Source organism: Globicephala melas, chromosome 4, assembly GCF_963455315.2.
Source record: "Globicephala melas chromosome 4, mGloMel1.2, whole genome shotgun sequence".
In the NCBI taxonomy this organism is placed as follows: Eukaryota; Metazoa; Chordata; class Mammalia; order Artiodactyla; family Delphinidae; genus Globicephala; species Globicephala melas.
Window position 1 is genome coordinate 121,786,727 of NC_083317.1, and position 22,611 is coordinate 121,809,337.

General features: G+C 37.8%; 1 protein-coding gene across 1 annotated transcript in view; it reads left to right on the forward strand.

The window, feature by feature from the left end:
* The window catches only part of SLC9A9 (solute carrier family 9 member A9), a 538,678-nt gene that overhangs the window by 44,615 nt on the left and 471,452 nt on the right, over window positions 1-22,611 (forward strand). The gene's annotated exons all lie outside the window — the stretch shown is intronic.

A 22,611-nucleotide genomic window follows, 5' to 3' on the forward strand; every position in this document is an offset into this window, starting at 1 on the left:
TGCTCTCGAAATGTGGGAGCAATCTCACATTTCCTGGACTCACACTGACTGGGTGAATTGTCTATTTTTTTCAGTATATCACCTCTTTACATATTTTTCTGACTCAATTCCAAGGCTTGCATGTCTTCTGACAAACACAAGTCTTCAAATCAAAGCAAACTAGAATTAGACTGTTGGATTTTCTCTGTGAGTTTTGAACTTCTGACTTAGGGACTATGGATAATTTGGTTTGAGTTATATGAAGCACGTTGACTTTTTTGGCTTAAATAACGCAGATATGCACATTGCATTCGTTTTCCTTCTTCTTGGCAGAACCTTACCTATATATAGTTGATAGGAGTAAAATAGTAGCTATACATTAAGAGTTTTCTTTCTAAGGGAAAGTTTACAAGAGAGCAGTCTGAGACAGACATCTCTAAATATTAGCAGAGTTGTTTACTGCTGGGATACACTGTAGGACACAGTGTATTTTTTTTTCTCATTATATTTTATTGGTTATGCTGCTAAGCCCCAAGTCTAACTATACAGACTCTGGCTTGCAGCTCATCATAAAACAAAATGTGGTACAAAATAGTGAAGCCACTCCAATTCACTCATAATCCTATCCAATACGTTAAATCTCCACTGCAGAAAACATGTACAGCTGCTATGACTACAAAGGCATGGATGTCTTAAATTGTCGATACAGCCAGTTCTACCCTGGAATTTTACTGCACACAGCTGTTATATCCCTAACACAAGAAACTGAGGCTAAAAACACACATTAGTCACTCATCCAGCCTTTTCCTTACGAAACATTTAGTGTGTGTCACTGGAAGGCTAAGGAGCTCTCATTACTTGGACCTGAAAGTGGGGAGCGGGGGGGGGGGTATTTTGAATTCTCTGTTAAATTTTTATTGATTCAAGCCTAGAACAACTCAGGCTACATTATATGAAAATGTCCAGCATGGTTAAGGCGGTGAGGAAGCTGAAGATTTTAGCACCTGAAGGTGGAGGCTTGCAGAGATGTAGACTGGGGAGCCTTATAAAATCTGGACAGCTAAGAGATCTATCAACTGTTTGTGATTGAGAGTCACAGTGGATTTGATCTTTCTCAAAGCTTGTTCAAGGGCAGGCTTCTCTGTTCTGTGGGTATGCCATAGCTAAATATCCAAATTTCAAAGCTGGCAAGGGCCTCAGAGATCTGTGTAATTAAAACCCCTCCTTCTGGAGATGGAGGAATGTAACATCTTGAAAGGCTAATTAATTGTTTCAGTCTCACCATCTATGAGAAGTAGGACCTTGGTCAGGACAAAATTCAGAACTTCTTCTCTTGATCCAGTAGCTCTTTCCATCACCTACCTCTTCATTTAGCAATTTATCTTGAATTTCTATACATACCTAATATTATTCCTATACATTGACACAAGACTCTGAGATGTCTACATCTACAAATGATTGATTATCAGTTTATAGCAAGATTGATCTTTAGCAGTTCTATAATATGGAAATCTGAGATTTACAGTAGATGCAAATTCTAAACTTGTGGACAATGCTGTCAAATTATGGCATAATCTGTTTCATTATTATTCTGTTTCCTTTGCATAACTGATTTTAAGTATATATAAGTGTATGCATTGATATAATACACTTTACTATTATTAAAAATCTATACATCTAGTTTTAAAGCACAATAATGTATAGTGTGTGTGTGTGTGTGTGTGTGTGTGTATGCTTGCACTTGCGTATTGTATATAATTGACTTGTTCTTAAAATTTTCAATTCAAGAGATCTAGTGATATGTATTTACTGGAGTTGAGAAACTCTTCTAATTGATTTTTAAGGCTGTGATCAATAATTTATAATGAAAAGTGATTTGAATAAAAAGCACAGCCCTGGCAAAACTTTTAGAACCATGTTCCTTGTTTGAACAACAAAAACTTGTAGGGTGCCTTCCTAATGTGGGTCATTAGGTTAAAGTGCAGAAGGGTTAGATAGTTTAAAGGTTTTAGGATCTTATCCAGCAAGGTAAGGCAAACCCTTGAAGAGCTTTAGCTTGAGCGTGACAAGGTCAGATTTATCCTTTAGGAAGGACATTCTGGTGGCCATGTGAAGTAGGAAAAAGGCAGCAGGGGGACCATTTTAGAGGCAATTTCCAGGCTAGGTTGGAAGTGATGAGGGCCTAGTCTTAGGCAGTGGCAGTAAAGGTGGATATGAGCTATCAACTTGTGGAAATCTTGAGAGAATGAGGTCATCCGGGGAAAGTAGGTGGAGTGAGAAAGGAAGGTACTTATACAACAGCACTAGTTGAAGAAAGGAAGAGGTGCCCACAAAGGACTAAGTACTGGGCCCAAGAAACAGGAAGCAAACCAGCAGGGAATGTATCTGGAAGTTAAAGGAAAAGGTAGATGGAGGGTGGACAGTGTCTAACACAGGAGAGGTCAAGTGGGATAGGCGTAGGTCCATTGGATTCAACCTCTAGGAAATGATGGGCGACTCCACACTTATGCTATGGGCAGAAATAGAGGAAGAGTATTGGTAGCTTCAGTTGTTTGGGGTACTGTACAATGAGAAACAATCATTTATTTTGATGCTGTTCTCCAGATACAATCAGAAATTTTGAAAGAAAGGCACACACTTAAATTCAGACCAAACAGACACTTTCATAATTTGGTGACTCCTGTTGTGAGTCACTCAGACTTACACTTAAGTCTTAGAAAATGACCAGTTACATTTTCTGATAAATTAATGGTGGTAAGAACAACGCAACAAACATTTATTCAGTGCTTAATATGTGCCATGCCCTTTTTAAAAGTACTTTACATGGATTATTTCATTTAATCCTCCAAATAATCCTATTAAGTAGATAATGTTATTATCCTCACTTAACAGTTGAGACAGCTGAGGTTCAGAGAGAATAACACAGTGTAAGTAATAGGGCTGGTATTAGTAACCAAAGAATTTGGCTCCAGAGTCAAATTCTTCATGCCAAAAAATGTGCTTTACTTCTATGTATTGGTATCACTAAAAAATAGCATTTAGAATATTAAGCTAAAGAAAAAATGGTGTAAATCAGTCAATATTTACTAACATGCCCCTTGTTTCTTCATTTATCCCCTTAAAAGTTCTCACAGACATGAGAGATTTTTATTAGGGAACCCTATCTAAAAGAAATCCACATTTTTAAGGGGAAGAAGGGGGAGGCCTGAGTTTATGCAGTTCTGTTTATAAAATGGGCAAGAGGAGGGATTCAGGACAGTCAGTTAGATTGGACTCTGAGAATAATTTTATAAAGGAGGCAGATTCTGGGTAGTTATTTAGTGAAGAGGGATGAGGTAGTTGGATTTTCCATACTCTCAAGTGCACTAGTCCTGGTGGGTATGGGGAATATTGTGCAAGTTTCCAAGTTAGAGAGTAAGTCTCACTGAGCAATGTAAGAGAATGTGGGAACTAAAATACTGGAGGGTCAACTGGCAGATGGCCATGAAGCCCAGGGTCAGAAATATATTATATTTTTATTTTTTAAATTTGTTTATTTTATTTATTTATTTTTGGCTGTGCTGGGTCTTCGTTGCTGCATGCGGACTTTCTCCAGTTGCAGCAAGCGGGGGCTACTCTTTGTTGCAGTGCGCGGGCTTCTCATTGCGGTGGCTTCTCTTGTTGCAGAGCATGGGCTCTAGGCACACGGGCTTCAGTAGTTGTGGCACGCAGGCTCAGTAGTTGTGGCTCCTGGGCTCTAGAGCGCAGGCTCAGTAGTTGTGGCTCACGGGCTTAGTGTCTTCACGGCATGTGGGATCTTCCCGGACCAGGACTCAAACCCGTGTCCCCTGCATTGGCAGGTGGATTCTTAACCACTGCACCACCAGGAAAGCCCCAGGATCAGAAATTTATGAGAATGTGAAGGTCACAAAGAGTGATTTTGGAATATGAATGAAAACTCAGCTAGTGGGTCGTGGTCTTCTTTAGGTAAACACTGTAATCAAACTACAGGTTGGTTTTAGAGCTGGATTCAGAGACTTTAGTAATTTAGATCATTGGGTCCATTTAAATGAAAGAGTTCTTAACCTTTATTAACTTCATTTTGTTTCAAAAATTAGATGTAAATCATCTTTCATATTACATGGGAAATTTTAACAGTATCCTCCTGGCAATAAAGTCAAAGAAACCTTTAACCATTTTTTTATAGGATGGATTGTTCTTAAAGGATCAAACCATCTTTTCTAGTTTTCTCCCCCATTTTATCACTTAAGAAATATTTTAAATACATATCTGTTTTTAAATAAAACCCATGTGTTTGAATTATTTTGCTATTCATCTCCTTCATCTTTGGGGACTATTCCTTTATCTTTGACTTCATGTTTCCAGTCTATGGCCACACAGATGTGTCATCACAATGACTACCTACCTAATGCTTACTGTCAGCACATACATTTTTGTTTTAAGAACTCATTAGTACCCATGAAGTGCTTCTTTTTCAAGAGCAATGAAAATGATACCCTTTTAGCTTCTCTGTTAATGAGGAATTAAAACAAATGCCACAGTTTCAAAAATATTTGGAAAAAAGGGACATGGAAGACTTCCCTGGTGGCTCAGTGGTTAAGAATCCACCTGCCAATGCAGGGGACACGGGTTCGGGCCCTGGTCTGGGAAGATCCCACATGCTGCAGAGCAACTAAGCCCATGAGCCACAACTACTGAGCCTCCACTCTAGAGCCCATGAGCCACAACTGCTGAGCCCGTGGCGTGCCACAACTACTGAAGCCCACACACCTAGAGCCCATACTTACAACAAGAGAAGCCACTGCAATGAGAAGCCTGCACACCGCAACGAAGAGTAGCCCCCGCTCTCCGCAGCTAGAGAAAGCCTGTGCGCAGCAATGAAGACCCAACACAGCCAAAAATAAATAAACAAATAATAATTTAGTTAGAAAGAAACAAACAAACAAACAAACAAAGGGGACATGGATCTAAATGAAGAATGGGGTGTTAATGTTAAAACTAGCTCACTTTTTAAATCGCATCCCATGTGCCACACACTGACCTATGCTTCTATCTCATTTTATTCTCATAATGCCCCTATGAGACAGGTACTATTATTATCCTTATTTCACATACAAGGATGCTGAGGTTGAGACTTGTTCAAGGTTACACAGTAAGTAAATGGTATTAAATGGCATAGCCAGTCTGACTTTAGAACAGACACACTTAGAATCTCCTTGTCCTCTTCCTCCTCCTAAGATGACGCGTTACATTTCCTGTAGTGTTTTGCAATTAATAACTATACATGCCAGACAAACCAAGTCCTCAATAATTTCAGATTCTTGTATTTATCATTATGACTAGCAATTATGAAAAATCTGAATGTTTAAGAATGAGCTGTGGGACTTCCCTGGTGGCACAGTGGTTGAGAGTCCACCTGCCGATGCAGGGGACACGGGTTCGTGCCCCGGTCTGGGAAGATCCCACATGCCGTGGAGCGGCTGGGCCCGTGAGCCATGGCCCCTGAGCCCGCGCATCTGGAGCCTGTGCTCCGCAACGGGAGAGGCCACAGCAGTGAGAGGCCCGTGTACCACAAAAAAAAAAAAAAAAAGAATGAGCTGTGAATATAATTGCAAAGTAGAAATGGAACCTGTCTTTTCTTACTGGAGGTAGTTGGAGGGATGGTATGAATCCATTTGACTTGCTTAGAATTGCTGGACTCTGTGTAACTCACTCTGGAAAACTTGGATTCAGAAATGTGAGGTTGTTTATATTATTCATATCAACATTCCTCAGGAATGTTGATTTTCCTGCTGGGCTCCTTAATATACCACAGAAGCATGCCTGACACTGCCCTCTTGTGTCATCATGCCTGCTGAGCTGGGGACCTGTAGGTCTAAGTGCCCATGGCGCTGGTTCTAGAATTGCTGTTGCTCTGTCCTTAAATGAGATACTGTATGCTGAGGTTCAGAAGTCTCAAAAGGCTGACTTCTAAGCCTGGAAGAAGGAACAAGGGTCTAGAACCAAAACCTGAAGAGGTTTAGTTCATAAATGGAGGCCGAGTGATACCTCAGTGCCTTAAGCTCTAACACTGGGAAGAGAATGATTTAGAGCAGTTCTTAATTCCTAATCCAGTTCTTAATCCAGGAAACACAGACCCTTAAATGGTTCATAAAAGGACTTCAGGGTGGGGCATTCAACCCCCTTAAATTGTCCATGAATTTTTCATGGGAGAGAGTCTGCATAGATTTCACTGTTTCATCAGCTTTGCTAAGAGATTGAAGTTGACAAAGAACAAGTATGTTTTTCAAGAGCCTAAGGAAAGAGAAGGTTGAGAAAGGAAGGATTTCACATATCTCCATATTTAATTAGAACTGAAGAATTCTCTAGACTGCATTCAGTGTGGCCATAAAGTCTGGAAATATGCATGCTATTATCTTATCATGTACTATAATGTAATAACAATAAACTAACTATTACGTATTTGTCCATGGTCCCCGACTTGGTGGCCATTCTGTATCCATGCCTAAGAGTGGAAGTGCCAGGTGGTAGGGTCTGCAAAATGCTACTCATTTTTACAAAATAATGCAAAATCATTTCCAAAGCACTAGTACCAATTTTTCCTCTTAATTTTTGGCAATCTAATAGGTGTGAGGTGAAATTATACTGTGGTCTTTATTTGTATTTCTCTGATTGTTAATGAAGTTGACTGTATGTTCATATGATACCTCACCAAACTTTTTGTCCATTTTTCTAATGAGTTGTTTTACCATATGTTCATTAATTTGCCTGATTTCTTTGTATGTTCTGCATGGTAGTCTGTATTCAGTTACATATGCCTCAAATATTTTCTTCCAGTTTGTGTCTTGTGCTTTTACTTTTCCATGATGTCTCTTAATGAACAGAATTTCTTAAATTTAATGTAGTTAAATTTATATTTTTTTCTTTTATGGTTAACATTTTTGTATTTTATTTAAAAAATCCTTCCTTACCCCAGAATCAGAAAGACATTTTCTTCTAAAGTGTTTTAAAGTTTTGCCTTTTGCCGTAAGTCCATTTTCCAGAATCGATTTTTGTGTATAATATGAAGTTGACATCCAATTAAATTTTTCTTTCTCAGAGGGACAGCCAATTATTCTAACATCATTTATTGTCTAGTCTCACTTTTCCCCAGTATCTACAGTTCCTTCTGTACCATATGTTGTGGTTTCTGTTTCTAGACCATTAATTCTATCTTATTGGTCTCTAATCTATCCCTGCACAAGTACCACACTGTCCTAATTATGATGGCTTTATAATAAGTCTTTATGTCTTAAAAAGAAACTCTTCTTCATGAGTACCTTGTCTATTATTATTTCTTTACTCTTGAATATAAATTTATTCCAATGTATATATTTATGAGTATATATTTTAACATTTATAAATACATTTGTATATACTTTGTACATATTTGTATAACTTATAACTCTATTTCTGAGTGTTTTCCTTAGGGACCCCCTTGTACCTGTGCACCATGCATAAAAATATTTGTAGCAATTTTATATAATAATATATATATTATCATATATAGTTATATATATTATTAATATATATATTATATGATAGCAAAAACTTGTAAATAACTCATATTTCATTAAAAGGAGAAAAGAGAAATAAATATATTTAATATTATACAGCAGTGAAAAGCAATGAAATAAAATTGCTAATGACAATGGAGGTGAATCTTGGAAGCATAAGGTAAGATCAGTAAATCAAGTCCCGTAAGACCTTTTTTATAATGTTCATGAATGACCAAGATTAAACAATGTTGCATAAGCATACATGCATATAGGTGAGAATGCATATATGCATATGTGTAGTAAATAAGGGAATTAAGAACACAAAATTCAGCCAAGTGGTAATTTCTGGGAAACAGGGAAAAGAATGGAATGGAAAGAAACACGTAGAAGAAATAAGTTATTGGTGATATTCTGGCTCATGGGCTGGAGTGGGTTTCCAGGTATTCAATATACTACTATAATTTATAACTTGCATATATCTTCTATATATTCTCTTGCATGTGTCAATTGTATTAAAAAGAAAATAAAAGGGAAAACAAGTTGAAGGAGCTATTTAATAGATTTATAAATATAAGCAGCTTGATTACGTTGCTTACTTCCATTTGTGGGAAACTCAGACTCTTCTGTTGTTTCTCTTTGTGTGTGTTTTAATAAGAGCAACTCTGGTTGGCAGGCAGTAGCAGAGATGCAAAGGTGCCAAGAGTGTATTTGCCCGCATCCCCTGGTTAATTCTTATCAACCACAAAGCCCTCTGTTTTTCCTCTCTCTTCCCTTATCTATCTTCACCTTTTCTCTTCTTTCTCCCCACTCTCTTCCCCTCCATCCCAACCGTGTTTTTCTCACTGTCCCCTGAGACTCTGTCTGGGCTGCTGCTCTCTGAGACTCCATTTTCAGTAGGCTGCAACACAGCAGAGCTCGGGAGGCTGTGTTGAGTCAGCCTAGAAGGCCCCATGCCTCCTCAGTGCATTCATTTACTCTCTAGATACGGAGCTGGCACAGTAATAGCTGTCACTGATGTCAAAGAGAAAAATAAATGTGCTGCTGCCCTGACACAGCCAAATGAGAAAAAAATAATCTCTAATCTGTCAAGTACAGCCCGAGCTGCTTAGCAGTGTGGTTTCTCATATCCATATCACAGCAGGCACGGGCTGTATTTCTGGCAGCAAAGAGGAGAGTGAAGTTTATGAGGAAAAGAAACAAAAGGGAGGGAGGGAGGGACTGTGGAGAACATCAGAGATGTAGTTTGGAGGTAAAGGAGGTGAAGCTGTCAGAGCGCCATATGGATCTATGCATTAGTTACCACGTTACTCCTTCTATCACAGCCTTGAAGATGTCAGGAATAAGAATGACAGCACAGGACAGAGAAAAGTAAACAAATTCTGAAAGATTCAAAAAGGAAAGCAAATAAAACCTAACTCCAAATTAGGAAGAGAAATGCTGAAAATCATGTAGAACGAACAAAATATGTGAGATTGTTGACATGGAAAAAGAGAAATATGTAATAATAAAAAAAGTATAAAAATAATTGAAACAATCTATTCTGAAAAAGAATTTACCTGATAAGTCTTATTATTAAATAATGTATTCTAAAGATTCTAACTATGGGATTCCTTTTAAATGAAATATTCAAGTCTTGGAATTACCTAGTTTTTCTTCATTCTTCACTACCCTTGGACACAAAGTCAAACATTTTTCTCAATTTGACCAAAATCTGATGGAGAAGATTTAAATGTGGCTCCACTTCTACATGCACACACACACACCACAACCCTTGCAGACAAAAGGTAAAAAAAAGTAAGGAAAATAGATCAGTTATCTGTTGCTGTGTAACAAACCACTCCCCAAACTTAGTGGCTTAAAACAGCTATTTTATTAGTTCACAATTCTGTAGCTCAACAATTTAGGTTGGACTCAGATGAGCAGTTCTGTGGTTCTCATCTGAGGTCACTCATGTGACCACAATCATCTGGGGCTTGACAGGGATTGGGTGGTCTAACATGGGTTCACTCAAATGTCTGGTGGCTGATTCTGATTATTAGCTGGTTGGTCTGGGGACTCAGTTCTGTTCCATGTAACCTCTCACCCACCAGTAGGCTAGCCCTGGCTTTTTTCCATGATGGTCTCAGGGCAGCATTCCAAGATGATGAGAACCGAAGTGCAAGACTCTTAAGGCTTGGTCCCAGAAGTCTTGCAATATCACTTTCACTGCATTCTATTGGTCAAATTATCACAAGAGCAGCCAAGATTCAAGGCATGGGGAAATAGGCTTCAGCTCTTGATGCAGGTTGTGATAAAGTCACATTACAAAGTGGTATGCATACAGGGATGGGAAAATTATTGTGGTCATCCTTGCAAATATTCTACCACAGGAAGGAACTATAAAATATCTTCAGAGATATCAAGGTAAGAGCTGGCATTGAAAAATGGGACTCAAAACTTGGTGTGAAACCTATGGCTACGAAAGGAAAACATGATGGAGAATCAAGTTGACCTTAGAAAGGCTAACTCACCAGCCTTCTCTGTTAGACTTCCCGATGTTCTGAAAAGAGTAATAATGAATCTGTACCCTGATGACTTGTGACTTTCGAAGAAGTATCTTATAACATTCTATGTTTGGATATAAAATTTTATGCAAAAATATACAAAAGTTCAAAGGAAATAAAGTAGAGAGCATGGCTCACTAAGATTTTATGCTACCAAAGCAAATAACATTCGTGGAAAATTGAGCCCTGCTCAGCTAGAGTGGAGAATTATGGAAGAGTTTTATTTCATTTGAGAATTTCAGTTGCTCTGTTTCCCACCAGTGATGCTGAGAATGTGGAAGCAAAGGTGTGGCCATGTTAGCTGTAAAGGCAACAACATCCTTGCTGAGGAGGTTTCTTTCACGACTGCACATCCCTTGCCAATGGCTGTCATAACAAACCTGATTTGCATCCACTATTGTCTGACTGATTGTGGTGCTTTGGGAAAGGGTGGAGCTTTGGAGACGACTAAAGCTTGATCTTGGCAGCTTATTCATTTTGCTTGAACAGTTTAAGAAGAAATAAGGTTGAGGAGTTATGCCACATGGCCTTTATTGCATGTTTTCAGGGCCTTGAAAATTACCTTAAAAATGGAAACCCATGAATCTTTCACTAAACTATAAGCTACATTGCCAAAACTGTCCAACTTACCTGTGTGCTCCTCCCCATTCTCCTTCCCCCCCATCCCCAGAGGTAAATCTTATGCTGAATTTTTATTTATAGTCTTTCCATGAGCTTTCGAACTTTATAAAAACAGTATTATACTTTATGTCATCAAGCCATTTTCTTTATTCCCCCCACTCATGACTTTTCTAAGATTCATCCACGTTATGGCTTTTAGCTGTAGCTTATTCACTGTCATTGGTAACATGCAAATGTGAGAATATTCCACGCTTTACTTATTCTCTTATTGATGGAGTTGCTTCTATCTATGAATATTCTTTTTTTTTTATAAAGCTGCATTTATTTTTGTTTGTTTGTTGTTTTTAATTAATTTATTTAGTTTTGGCTGCGTTGGGTCTTCGTTGCTGCACGTGGGCTTTAGTTGCGGCGAGCAGGGTCTACTCTTCATTTTGCTGTGCGGGCTTCTTATTGTGGTGGCTCCTCTTGTTGCAGAGCATGGGCTCTAGGCGCACGGGCTTCAGTAGTTGTGGCACGCAGTCTCAGTAGTTGTGGCGCACGGGCTTAGTTGCTCTGCGGCATGTGGGATCTTCCCAGACCAGGGATCGAAACTGTGTCCCCTGCATTGGCAGGCGGATTCTTAACCACTGCGCCACCAGGGAAGTCCCATCTATGAATATTCTTGTACAAGTCACCTGCGGCTCTTGTAAAAGATTCTTTAAACAGTGAACTTGAAATGGAATGTGTGATACCACATTGTTTTCCAAAGTGGTATCCCTACCAGCTGGTGTGTTTCCATTGCACCACATCCTCACCAGTGCTTAGTATTGTCAGACTTCATGATCAATTTGTCTAGCCCTGTGACAGTATCACACTACTTTAATCATTGTTGCCTTCTAGTAATTAACTCAATATTTAATAGGAACAACCTTACCCTCCTCCCCACCGCACACACCCTACAATATTCCTTATGAGTGTCATAGCTCTTTGGATCGCTTTATTTTACTGTAAAAATTTTAGAATCATCTCATCAGGTTCTTTGACTCACTGTGCTGGTATTTTGATTAGAATTGCATCAAATCTATAGATCAGTTTAGGGAAAGCTGACATATTTATGATATTGCCTTTCTATTCTTAAAATCTGATATCTCTTTTTACTTACGTTTTCTTTAAGTCTTCCAATAACAGTCTTGCACAAATTTTACTAAATTTATTCCTAGGAATATTATATTATATTATAAATGGTTTTATTTTCAACATTTCATTTTCTTAGTGTTGCAATTTAGCAGTCTTTGAAAAGCAATAAAATGGCCCACTTCTAGCTGGCCTGGAGCTTACAGTCTACAAGGGAGGCATTCATGAGGGAATCACATAAACACATGGAAAAGCACAGCTACAGAGAGTGTGAGCAAGGAGAAGTGAATGCTGCAAAGAGATCAGAGACTTGGAGGATCTGCTTGAGGCTTGGGTCTGGAGTGATAAGAGCTCTGACGGGGTAGGTAGAGGGAGATGTGGGAGCACAGTAAGGAAGCCAGGAGAGGCTTCCAGGGAAATGACTTCTAACCTGAGATCTTACATTTATTTCAAAGGAGGAACCCAGGAAAAGATCTGAGAGAAGACATTTCAGGCAGAGAGTATAGCACGTGGGAGGCCAGCAGCAAGGTGAAACTTGAGTTCTGGCTTTTGTCCAGGGCCAGAGTATGGACAGGAAGCAGTAGGAGATACACAGGGTGAGGGCAAAATTTTTTCTGGGAACTTGAGACCTTGTTCTGGAGTTTGGACATAACTCTGTAGGCTGTAGAGTGCTCAACAGGAGATAAGCACTTTTAAAATTTCACTCCAATTGGAATATGAAAATGGATGAGAGAAAGTCAAGGTGGGAAACAAGAGAGCAGCTAGGAGGTGATGCTACTTTAAAGCTGGAGACTACTTGGTTGGATTTGAGAGCTGACTGGGAGATGGAACTGACAGGACATGGCCATTCGTCAGATTTAGAGAAATAAAGGACATCATGGGTAACTCAATTTTCTGGCTTCAACCATAAGCTCACTCTGAATTTGACTGTCAAATCTAGCAGTTTGGACCTTATGTGCTATCCCCTTCCATCCTTGTCTTATGTTCCCTAATAGAATTAACCTCTTGGGGGCTTCCCTCGTGGCACAGTGGTTGAGAGTCCGCCTGCCGATGCAGGGGACACGGGTTCGTGCCCCGGTCCAGGAAGATCCCACGCTCCCGTGAGCCGTGGGGCCGCTGAGCCTGTGCGTCCAGAGCCTGTGCTCCGCAACGGGAGAGGCCACAACAGTGAGAGGCCCGCGTACCACAAAAAAAAAATAAAGAATTAACCTCTTGGTAATCATGCCCTTACTTTTAGTAAAAGTCAATAACTATATTGCCAAGTGAATCAATGAATTAATGAAAAGATCTGAGAAATGTATATCCTTTGGTTGACAAAGAGGTAGTAGAAGTAACAAAAATTTCAACAGAAGCTAGATTTTTGGTTCATTTTTTTGGTTCCTGGCCTTGAACTGACCATTCTGCATTTACTATCTCATTTAATCCTCACAACTAACAGCAGAGATGGATAATTTCTGTTGTTCCCTTTTGGTAAGTGAGAGGTATGAAGCTCATATTGCTTAAGTAATTTTTCCAAGGCGTGACTGACTCCAGAGCTCCTACGCTAAACGCATCCTTACAACTTAAGTTGCATCTTTGTACCTGCAGCAACACCTGGAGTTTCTTAGAAATGTGGAGTCTTGGGTCTCATCCCAGACCTCCTGAGTCCTAATCTGCATATTAACAAAAGCCCTAGGTAAATTTACTATGCTGCACTTCCAAACTGGTAGTGAGATTTAATACCTTACTTAGGGATTTAGTAAGAACAGACTATAGGAATCAAGATGATTTTAACTTGCGTTTAATTCATATTACCCAGGCATCACTGAAACGAAACCAAATCAATTAATTTCAGAATTTATATCCACAAGATTTATATAGCTATCTGTGTCTGTGCACATATCTGAGTCAAATATTGTATGTGTGTTACGTAGAAGGTAATTGGTAGTTTACTGTTAGTGGGGCACATAGAGCCATCTCAGTGAGAAATGCCCAAAGTTCTGGTCTAAGTGTTTCAGCAGTATCAGTGTGGGAGGTACTCTACCTGATTTAGCAATTACGCTCTGGTGTCATTAAAATGAAATGGCCCCAATAAAAGGAATAGAAGTCAATCTTAACCACAGCTCTGAGATGCTTTATTGCTCTACTTCACCCTTACTTACTAATTTCCTCCACGTGAGAGGCAGCTATAAAGGTTTCCAATAGGTAAGCTACATTATCAACAGAATCATGAATATGAATGATGACATCATTTTTTTAGCATCAATGAGCAAGTTTAAACTTGAAGGTCATGCTACTGGATGATAGGTACCTACTATCTATTTTTATATGATTCTTGACTATTTGCCCTGTGGTTGCATCTCCTTCCTCCTTGTGATTTCAACATCTATATGAATTTGACCTGCTTTTGACTGGATTTTTCTTGGCAACTCTGTTCTAGTGCTTGGTGAAGTGGATTACTCAATCTTTTCTTTAGCTTCTCAAGGATACCATATCACTTGGTCCCCCTCTTCAAATAAGGTGTACAACTATGAGAACTATCAACTCTAATGATGATAATTGCTAGCATTTATTGAGCATGTACTTTGTGCCAGCCACTGACATGCACTTTACACACATTAAATTCATTCATTATCATAACCCTCCATTTAAAGATTGTTCTCATCATAAGAATATACATTTCCATATTTTTTACTAAAACAATTTTTAATTTTTCCTTAGAATGTTAAAAAGTTTTGCAAAATACTTTCATAAACATTCTTACTTATGGAACAGACTCTTGCTGGAATTTTGTTAATATACAGTAGAAGCTTAGGGTTCTTAAGTAAGAATGTCCACAAAGACAAACAATGAACCCCAATGTAATCTACAGACTAATTAATAATAATGTATCAATATTGGATTATGGTAGATGAAACTGGAGGAGAGTGAAGGGGTATATGGGTAACTATCTTGAGATTTTGAATACTTTCTACTCAATCTTTCTGTAAACCACTCAAAAAATAGTCTATTAATTAAAAAAAGAATGTCCACTCTATAAAATCTTTTACACAACCTCTTTCTTTGATAACATATAGAATATACCAGATATTTCCTATGGCCCTAGTGGTCTGATATTGGATGAAAACTAGAGGTTCTTATCCTTATCTAAACCTAGGACTGTAACTCTTGGGCTCATGGACTCCCAAAGTCCACTTAGCCTGTTTTAGTGGTAGCACCTTAGTTGACCAGTTTGGCAATGGCCCTACTACACTTCGTCTCTATCATAGTACCAGGAGTCCTAAGAATAATAGAACTAGAAGCTGAACTCTTTATGGCTGATGGGAAACTTTCCCTCTGGTTAGCCTCCATTATATGGTGGCCACCTCCCCAATCCCTTAGAATAGGTGTTATGAGGATGATGCTTTCTTAATTGCCCAAGTTAAATCATATTTCTTCTATTTTACAGAATGGACATTAGCACTTGTGAGTTTCTTGCTTCTCCTCTTTCAGTGTCCAAACTGCACTATTGACAAAGTCATGATTGAACAAAACTTTTCATGAGAGTGATCATAATGTATCATCAATCCCTAATTGGCTGTGATTCACTAATCACATTTCGCAAGATCATTTTCTCCATGGCTATGATCATAATATCTTCATTATGTTTTTTGGTTGCATGTAATGTGCCAACATTTTCTTCCCTCCAAAGTACTAACCATAATTTAGTCATTTGTTACTAATTGATTCTTTCTCTCTGCGTAATACCTGCCACTTCTGTTTCAAAGTTTACTTATGTGTTTAGTTTTTCCTGTTGATTTTGTATAGCTTGGCTTCTGTTATTGAGCTGTCCCCTATCCAGGTGACCTGTGGCTTCTAACATATGTATATGTATATGTAATAGATAAATTGCTTACATGATTGTGAAGGCATTGCTTTTAATTTGCAGCAAAAATATATCTCTTCTAGGTCACAAATTTAAGAGTTCTACAGGAATCAATAACCTGATTATTTAACAAGTCATCCACTGTGCTTCACAGGGCTAAATACAATTACAGCCTTATCCCAGCAGAGAGAAATTAAGAGTATAGGAAAAGGTAAGCATTATCCTCTAAGGGTGGAAGGTAGATGGAGACTCATTTGGGAGAATGTAAGTGGTTATTGTGGATGGCACATGCCTTAGGAAAACATTTTACTTTCAAATGGCCCATTTTCATAGAAATGATACTCATGTTAGAAATACGAGCAAAGTGTACTATTCTCGTAGTCCCTTGCCCTCCTCACAAAGTGTATTCATTTGCATTTTACCACAACCGTACCAGACAGGCAGAGGCAGAAATTATCCTACTTTATACATAAGAAAACTGAATATTAGAGAAGTTAAATTACTTTCTAAGATACTTTTGTTCATTAGTATTTGTCAAAACTGGAAATAATATCTATTTTTTCTAATTCCTAGATCTCTTCAAATGCTTTACATCCTTGGTTAAGGGCTATCCCACTCTTGAAATCTATTCTCTTGCTGATCATTCAATACAACAAGTGAAATTTGAGACTTATAATAGACATGATAAATAATAACAGTGTATTACGTACACTGCAGGTATACATATATACATATGTATAATACATACACATATGTACATAATATATATATATACATACCTACGCATGCACACACACGCACACACAGACACACCACTTTCCATTTTTAATTAAATTTTTTTATATCTATTATTTTAACTGCCTATCAAGACAGCAGGGATGTGAGATTTCCCCCCAAAGACATCCCTGAGCTAGATCCAGAAATGAACATAAATCCAGTGAGATTGTTTAGGACACTGGAGGTGTAATTTCATGTCATTGCAAGAGTCCTACATTAGAAATAGTGCTGTGTTCACAGAATTTTGGAGAACTGTATTTAGTTGATCTCTAGAGGAAATTACATACACAGGGCATGCAAGTCAACCAGCATTAACTCACTCAATGGCAGCCCAAATTATACTTTTTAAGAGCTGTGTCTCTAATCTTAGATTCAACTGTTCTATTACTTCCACTGATGTTCAGTTTAGCTTGGCTACTTCTAATGAATAATTCTTTGTAAGGAAATCGATTTTCCTGTTGGGAAAAAGTACAGAAGTTTCCCCAAAGGTTTTTCTCTCTTTCCTTCTAAATTTAACTAACTTTCCATATATCAGGTTATGAAAATACAGCTATTTTTAAAGATATTTTCTTACATAGTTGCCAGATGATTTCCAACCCTCCTTTTTCTCTTCCTCCCTGCCTCCCAGATGGATACGTTTACAAGGGACATAGTTAAGCACGGATATACAGTTCCAAAAGCCATTCTCTGACTCCATTCCTCCCATTTTGAAGAATTTCAGCATTCAGTAATAGTTATGGGATTTTTGTTTTAAAGTTTTACAAATAAAAGGGACTTTACTTAAACCTTGAGTTATTCATAGCTATTTAGATACTTTGAAACGTATTTTGAGCAATGTTAGTACTCTTCAGGCAATGTAGCTATGAGAACATGTCAAGTTTTTTACAACCTGCTGTAAGAGGAAAGGCCATGAGCACAATGCTACTGAGAGTGTTATCTGCAGACTGGTGCTGGTCTGTGAGCTGGGTTCTATTAGATTTGGAAAAATAATTACAAAAACTGAGAATAAGCATTTAGGAATATCCACAGTCATTTGATATCTGTTGAATTTAATAATAAAATATTTGGACTTGCATTTTGTGTAATGTAAAAATACAATTTATGCAGCATTTCATTTTTATTGCATTTTACAAAAGTATCAGTGGCAGTAGTTTGGAATTAATAATAATAATAATTAATAATTGATTAATGCTCCTTCACCACAGAGAGTTTGAGAAGCAGTGCTCAAGGAGGTCAATTCAAAAATGTCCTTATGGTAGGGGTATTTCATAGAGGAAAAGAAAATGGTTAGGTTATGGTTTAAATGGCTAGGTTATGGTTTAAAAAAAGTTTGGTTAAAGTCCACTAGGTGGGTAACTAGTTTCTCAGAACAAATCTTAATTCCATTAAAGTTCATTGGAAAATTGCTTAAGCATTTTTATGAGATGACAGTTTTTCAAGAAGGAGATTTTTAATTTAAGATATATATAAAAATATAACTCAGATAAACTTTGCTTCAAATTTTCTTTTATTGGAGTCAGGGAGGAAAGGCAGGCAGTTCAGTTGTATACTTGAAATCTAACCTGACTACGTTTCTTCCTGATGTAAACTTTCCATATTGAGTAAATTTCTTTGAGGCAGCTGGACTTCAAGTAACTCTGGCTATCTAGTTTTTAATAAAAATGGCTGTTTTCCAAGATGGTCCAGTAGAACTGAGATTCAGGCATGATCTCTGTGATGGGTACACCAACACCAGCCTAGTATTTTTAAGAGAGAATGGGGCCAAGGAAGAGGTGATAAAAATGCCTTTTGGTGGCCTCCTTAGTCCCCCAAAGAACTAAACTAATGCATCTTTCACCAGATAGATATTCAATTCCTGAATGTTGTGAGTTGCTTCCCCAGAAGAAAAATTTTATATTGAAAATATATCTTAGCATTCTCTTAAGTGAGTTTACAAAATTCTTATGATGGGAAATGTTCAAAATTTGCAGTCTTTCTAAAATAACAAACATATGTAGGGATAGATTTTCCTCAGTTGAAGCAACATTCCTACCATGGTGTGAAATTCATTCATGTTGAAGGGGAAAGTATTGGTAAAATATTGCTTCAAAACATTACTTATAATTGAAAAGAATTCTGATCTAGAAAAATATCCCCCCCTCATATTTTCAAATTTTAACATCTAATAATATTTGTAAGACTTTTTGTTTTATTAATTTGAATTTTAGTCTTTTTTTTCCCTCCAGTTACACGGTTTTTAAAAGTCCATAAGTCTGTAGAAGAAGTTATAGTTATGGGAAATAGCTTTTATTTTACATGGCATATTCCTGCTTTATCCTTTTTAAAAAATGGGGAGAAAATAAATAAATAATTATATATATATATATATATATATATATATATATATATATATATATATATATATATATTTTGTGGTACGCGGGCCTCTCACTGTTGTGGCCTCTCCCGTTGCGGAGCACAGGCTCTGGACGCGCAGGCTCAGTGGCCATGGCTCACGGGCCCAGCCGCTCTGCGGCATGTGGGATCTTCCCGGACCGGGGCACGAACCCGTGTCCCCTGCATCGGCAGACGGACTCTCAACCACTGCGCCACCAGGGAAGCCCAATAATTATATATTTTAAAAATAAATAAAAATAAAATAAAGGGGGGGAGAAAACATTACAAATTATATTCCTTAGAATGGAAGAGTTGACTTTATAATGCTTTAGAGTTTGTTTTCATCACCTGCCTTGCTGTTCAGATTTTTTCAGATGTTCACATGTTTTCTTACTAGTTTACAACTTCACTGGATAAGTCCATTAAATCACTATGAAGAACATCTCAATAGGGGGAAATTCCCTTAACAAAATCTGGTTTGAAGAGATGGAGAAAAATTATACAATTGCCACAAAGGTATAAATAAAAGATCTAATATAATCTTTATACCTATTCCTTTTGAAGGATAGGAATAATATATAGCTTATTATTACATGTATTAAAATCCTTTCAAACTGCCATTATATTAAATAAACACATGTTTTGAGAAAGCAGAATAGTAAATTAGTTTTTTAAATTGTGATGTTTTAGATTTAAAGAACATACATTTAAATTTTGAAGGTGATAGATTTTATTTAGAACATGATAAGGATGTGTATATTTTCTCAGTGTCCCGAGAATTTGCATGTAAACTAGATTCAGAGCACAAAACAGATTGATAAAGCTACACCCCTTGCTTTTTAACCACTAACACCCACACAGAGTTGAAGCCAGATTTTAGCAGTGTTTCAAGGCACCGTAGAGTGTTATCATAAGTTTACATTTCAAGATCATTTCAAAGTTACAATCTTTTGCCTATTGGAAAGAAAAGTTGGAACTTCAAAAAAGTCTGTTTCAATAAGCAGATGTGAAAAGCCATTTCGGTAAAATTATTTGTGGATTTCAGACTCAAGGCAAACCCTAAATATGTGAAGAATGGAGTGTGGATTATATTAAAATGGATGTTAAACAGGAGGGGGCAACTATCACCACCTAGGAAGCTGAAACTCCATTCCAAAATCAACAGAATGAAATAATTATACACAGTAAACGATACACCAGCTGTAGCTCAGCAGCCATTGGCTTTTATACTGTGCCCTCTGGTGGGAAAATTTATAAATCACAATTTTAACAGTTTCGAACTGACTCAACAAGGTTTATTATTTCTTATTTCTGGGCTTTATGTATAATCAAACTTTAACCTAAGGGAGAATATGTACTGATTTTTTTGAGGCAGAGCTGCCTATGGCATCAACTAATCCAACCTCCCGGTTTTACCTGGAGATGATAAATAATTTAGTCAGGCTTAAAAAAAAGTGAACTATTTATTATTCAGTTCTCCTTTGTCCCAGGAAAGTATTAATTATTGAATACCTCTTAAGTGCCAGACACTATATAATCATCATTTCATTTAACCTCATTAACTCTGAATTCAGTCCAATCTTTCCCTCTTCATTTCCCTGTTACCTTAAGGCCTTCCCAGAGCTAAAACCTCATCTCCAGTCTACTCATATTTGCAAATACAGGTTTTAAATGTTATTTGCTTCCTCTCCCCTTTCAGAGAGGGCCAAGGAGGGGCAAGACCAGCAGGGTAGGGGTGGGTCCCAGGAGGTGCTGCTCTCTTTTGACTAGTGAGACCTGGGGTCCTTCACACAAGTCAGCAGTGGGACTGGGAAATCCAACTCCAGGTCACCTATCTGGGGCCAGGTGGGGACAGAAGTCCATGGCAGTGGGCCACAGTAAGGCTTGTGAAGCTGAAAAAGCTGAGGTGAAAATGAACCAAGGAGGCAGGGGAGAGGAGAGTCCTGGGGTAGGGGTAGGGGTAGGGGATGGCTGGAACACGATGGGGCATTTTCACCCAGCCTTGGGCTTGTCCACATAAGCTAGGTCCGTTTGAAAGGCTCAGAGTTGGCAAATATGTACATAATATGAACATTTTTAGAATTAGAAAATGTTGCAACAATATGTAGTTCAACTTTCGGTTTTTTAAAGGTTGTCTTCTTTCCTTCTTTATAATATGATACATGATACACATAATAATAATATAATAGCTAACCTTATAGGCCATCTTTTATGTATGTATTTTGTTCCAAGCCTTTCATATATCTTAGTCCATTCAGTCCTCACAAACACCTCATGGAGTGGATGGTGGTGTTGTCCTCAATTTGCTGGTGAGGAGACCACAGCTCAACGGGAACAGGAACCATGACAGATGTCACATGGACAGTACGTGTGAAGAGCTGAGGTTCAAACCCAGGCCAGCCGGCTTCAACCTATGCTCCTAACCAATATGCCATGCCTATTATGAAGCATAATAATAAATCAAGCACCTATAAACCCTTAGCTCAACCTTAGAAGTGAAAGGCATCACTGGTACCAGTGAGGCCCTCAACCAGTGAAGGTTCCTTTCTTAGAAAGGCTAAGTGACTGTCCCACAGTTGGTTATTATATCTCGCTGAGTTTAACACTCAGCCGTTGAGTTTATATGGATGCTACATGGTAGCAAAAGTAGAAGTTTACTAGTTGATTTATTATTTATTAAAGCCAAGAAAACAGAATTTTTGCCTTATATGCGGGGGTCAACCCCTCCACCCCTTACTTGATTTTAAACAGACCTGAATCTTTTATTGCATTTACATTTGGAAGACTTTTAGGCTCAGAGAGTTACTCATTAACTAATGAACAAAGTAATTAACAAAACATATGTAAAACACCTACTAGGTGGCAATCACCATGCTAGGGACAGTGTGACGATCAGTGCCACACTGAAGTGGCTTGTACTGGCTCACAAGAGCCAATGGTTAATGTTTCAGGACTTTTGTGAGTCAGTTGTCAAACACATCCATTATTAAAAATCATTAAATTATGTGAATATGCAAATATATAAATTATATTAAAACAAAGTTAATAGTAAAAACATCACTTCTTAATTTTTGCTACATTTTATGATTCGTACTTTTGAGGTTATTTACAAGTGTATCTGTATGGTAGAAATACAGTGTAAGAATGTGCTAGCAACTGTGCATTTTTTCCCAACTCTACTTCAGAGATCTCACATTGGTAGCTTGAAATTGGCTATTGTGTATTTACATCATAGAAATTGGCAAAGGCTATAAATCAGGGCTTTTCTTCTTAAAGAGCTAGTTTTTGAACATGTAGCAGCACACCACTAGATACAGTGAAGATTAATATACAACTAAAAAAAGAATTCTTGGTCTAATGGAACTAGTTGTTTGAGCAATACACACACTCAAAATGTTAAAAAAAAAAAAGCTGAACAAAACAAACACCAAAACCCACCATGGTCTCCAACAATGATAATTTTAAAGTATTACCTTTCAACATAGTTAAAATCAACTTCATTTCCATATTTCTCTGGAATTTGCAGGTGGAAATACAGAACTGCTGCCACACTTCTGAAATTGGAATCAGTTGGGCAGGACCTCTTGGCGGCAGTGGTGTCTCTATAAATGTTTCCAGTCACAGCTCCAATCTGACAGTTTTCCACAAACTGGACTTTGGGGCAACCAATAAGCTTGCTAATTAGCACTTCACAAAAGTGGTCACAACTCTTCTTTTGAAGTGAAAAGGCTGTTTGTAGTATTTAACTAATAGGGGTTAAGTGCTACAGTTCCTTCCAGAACCTGCTTTCACTTCAGGTTACAACTAGGCAGAGAGAATG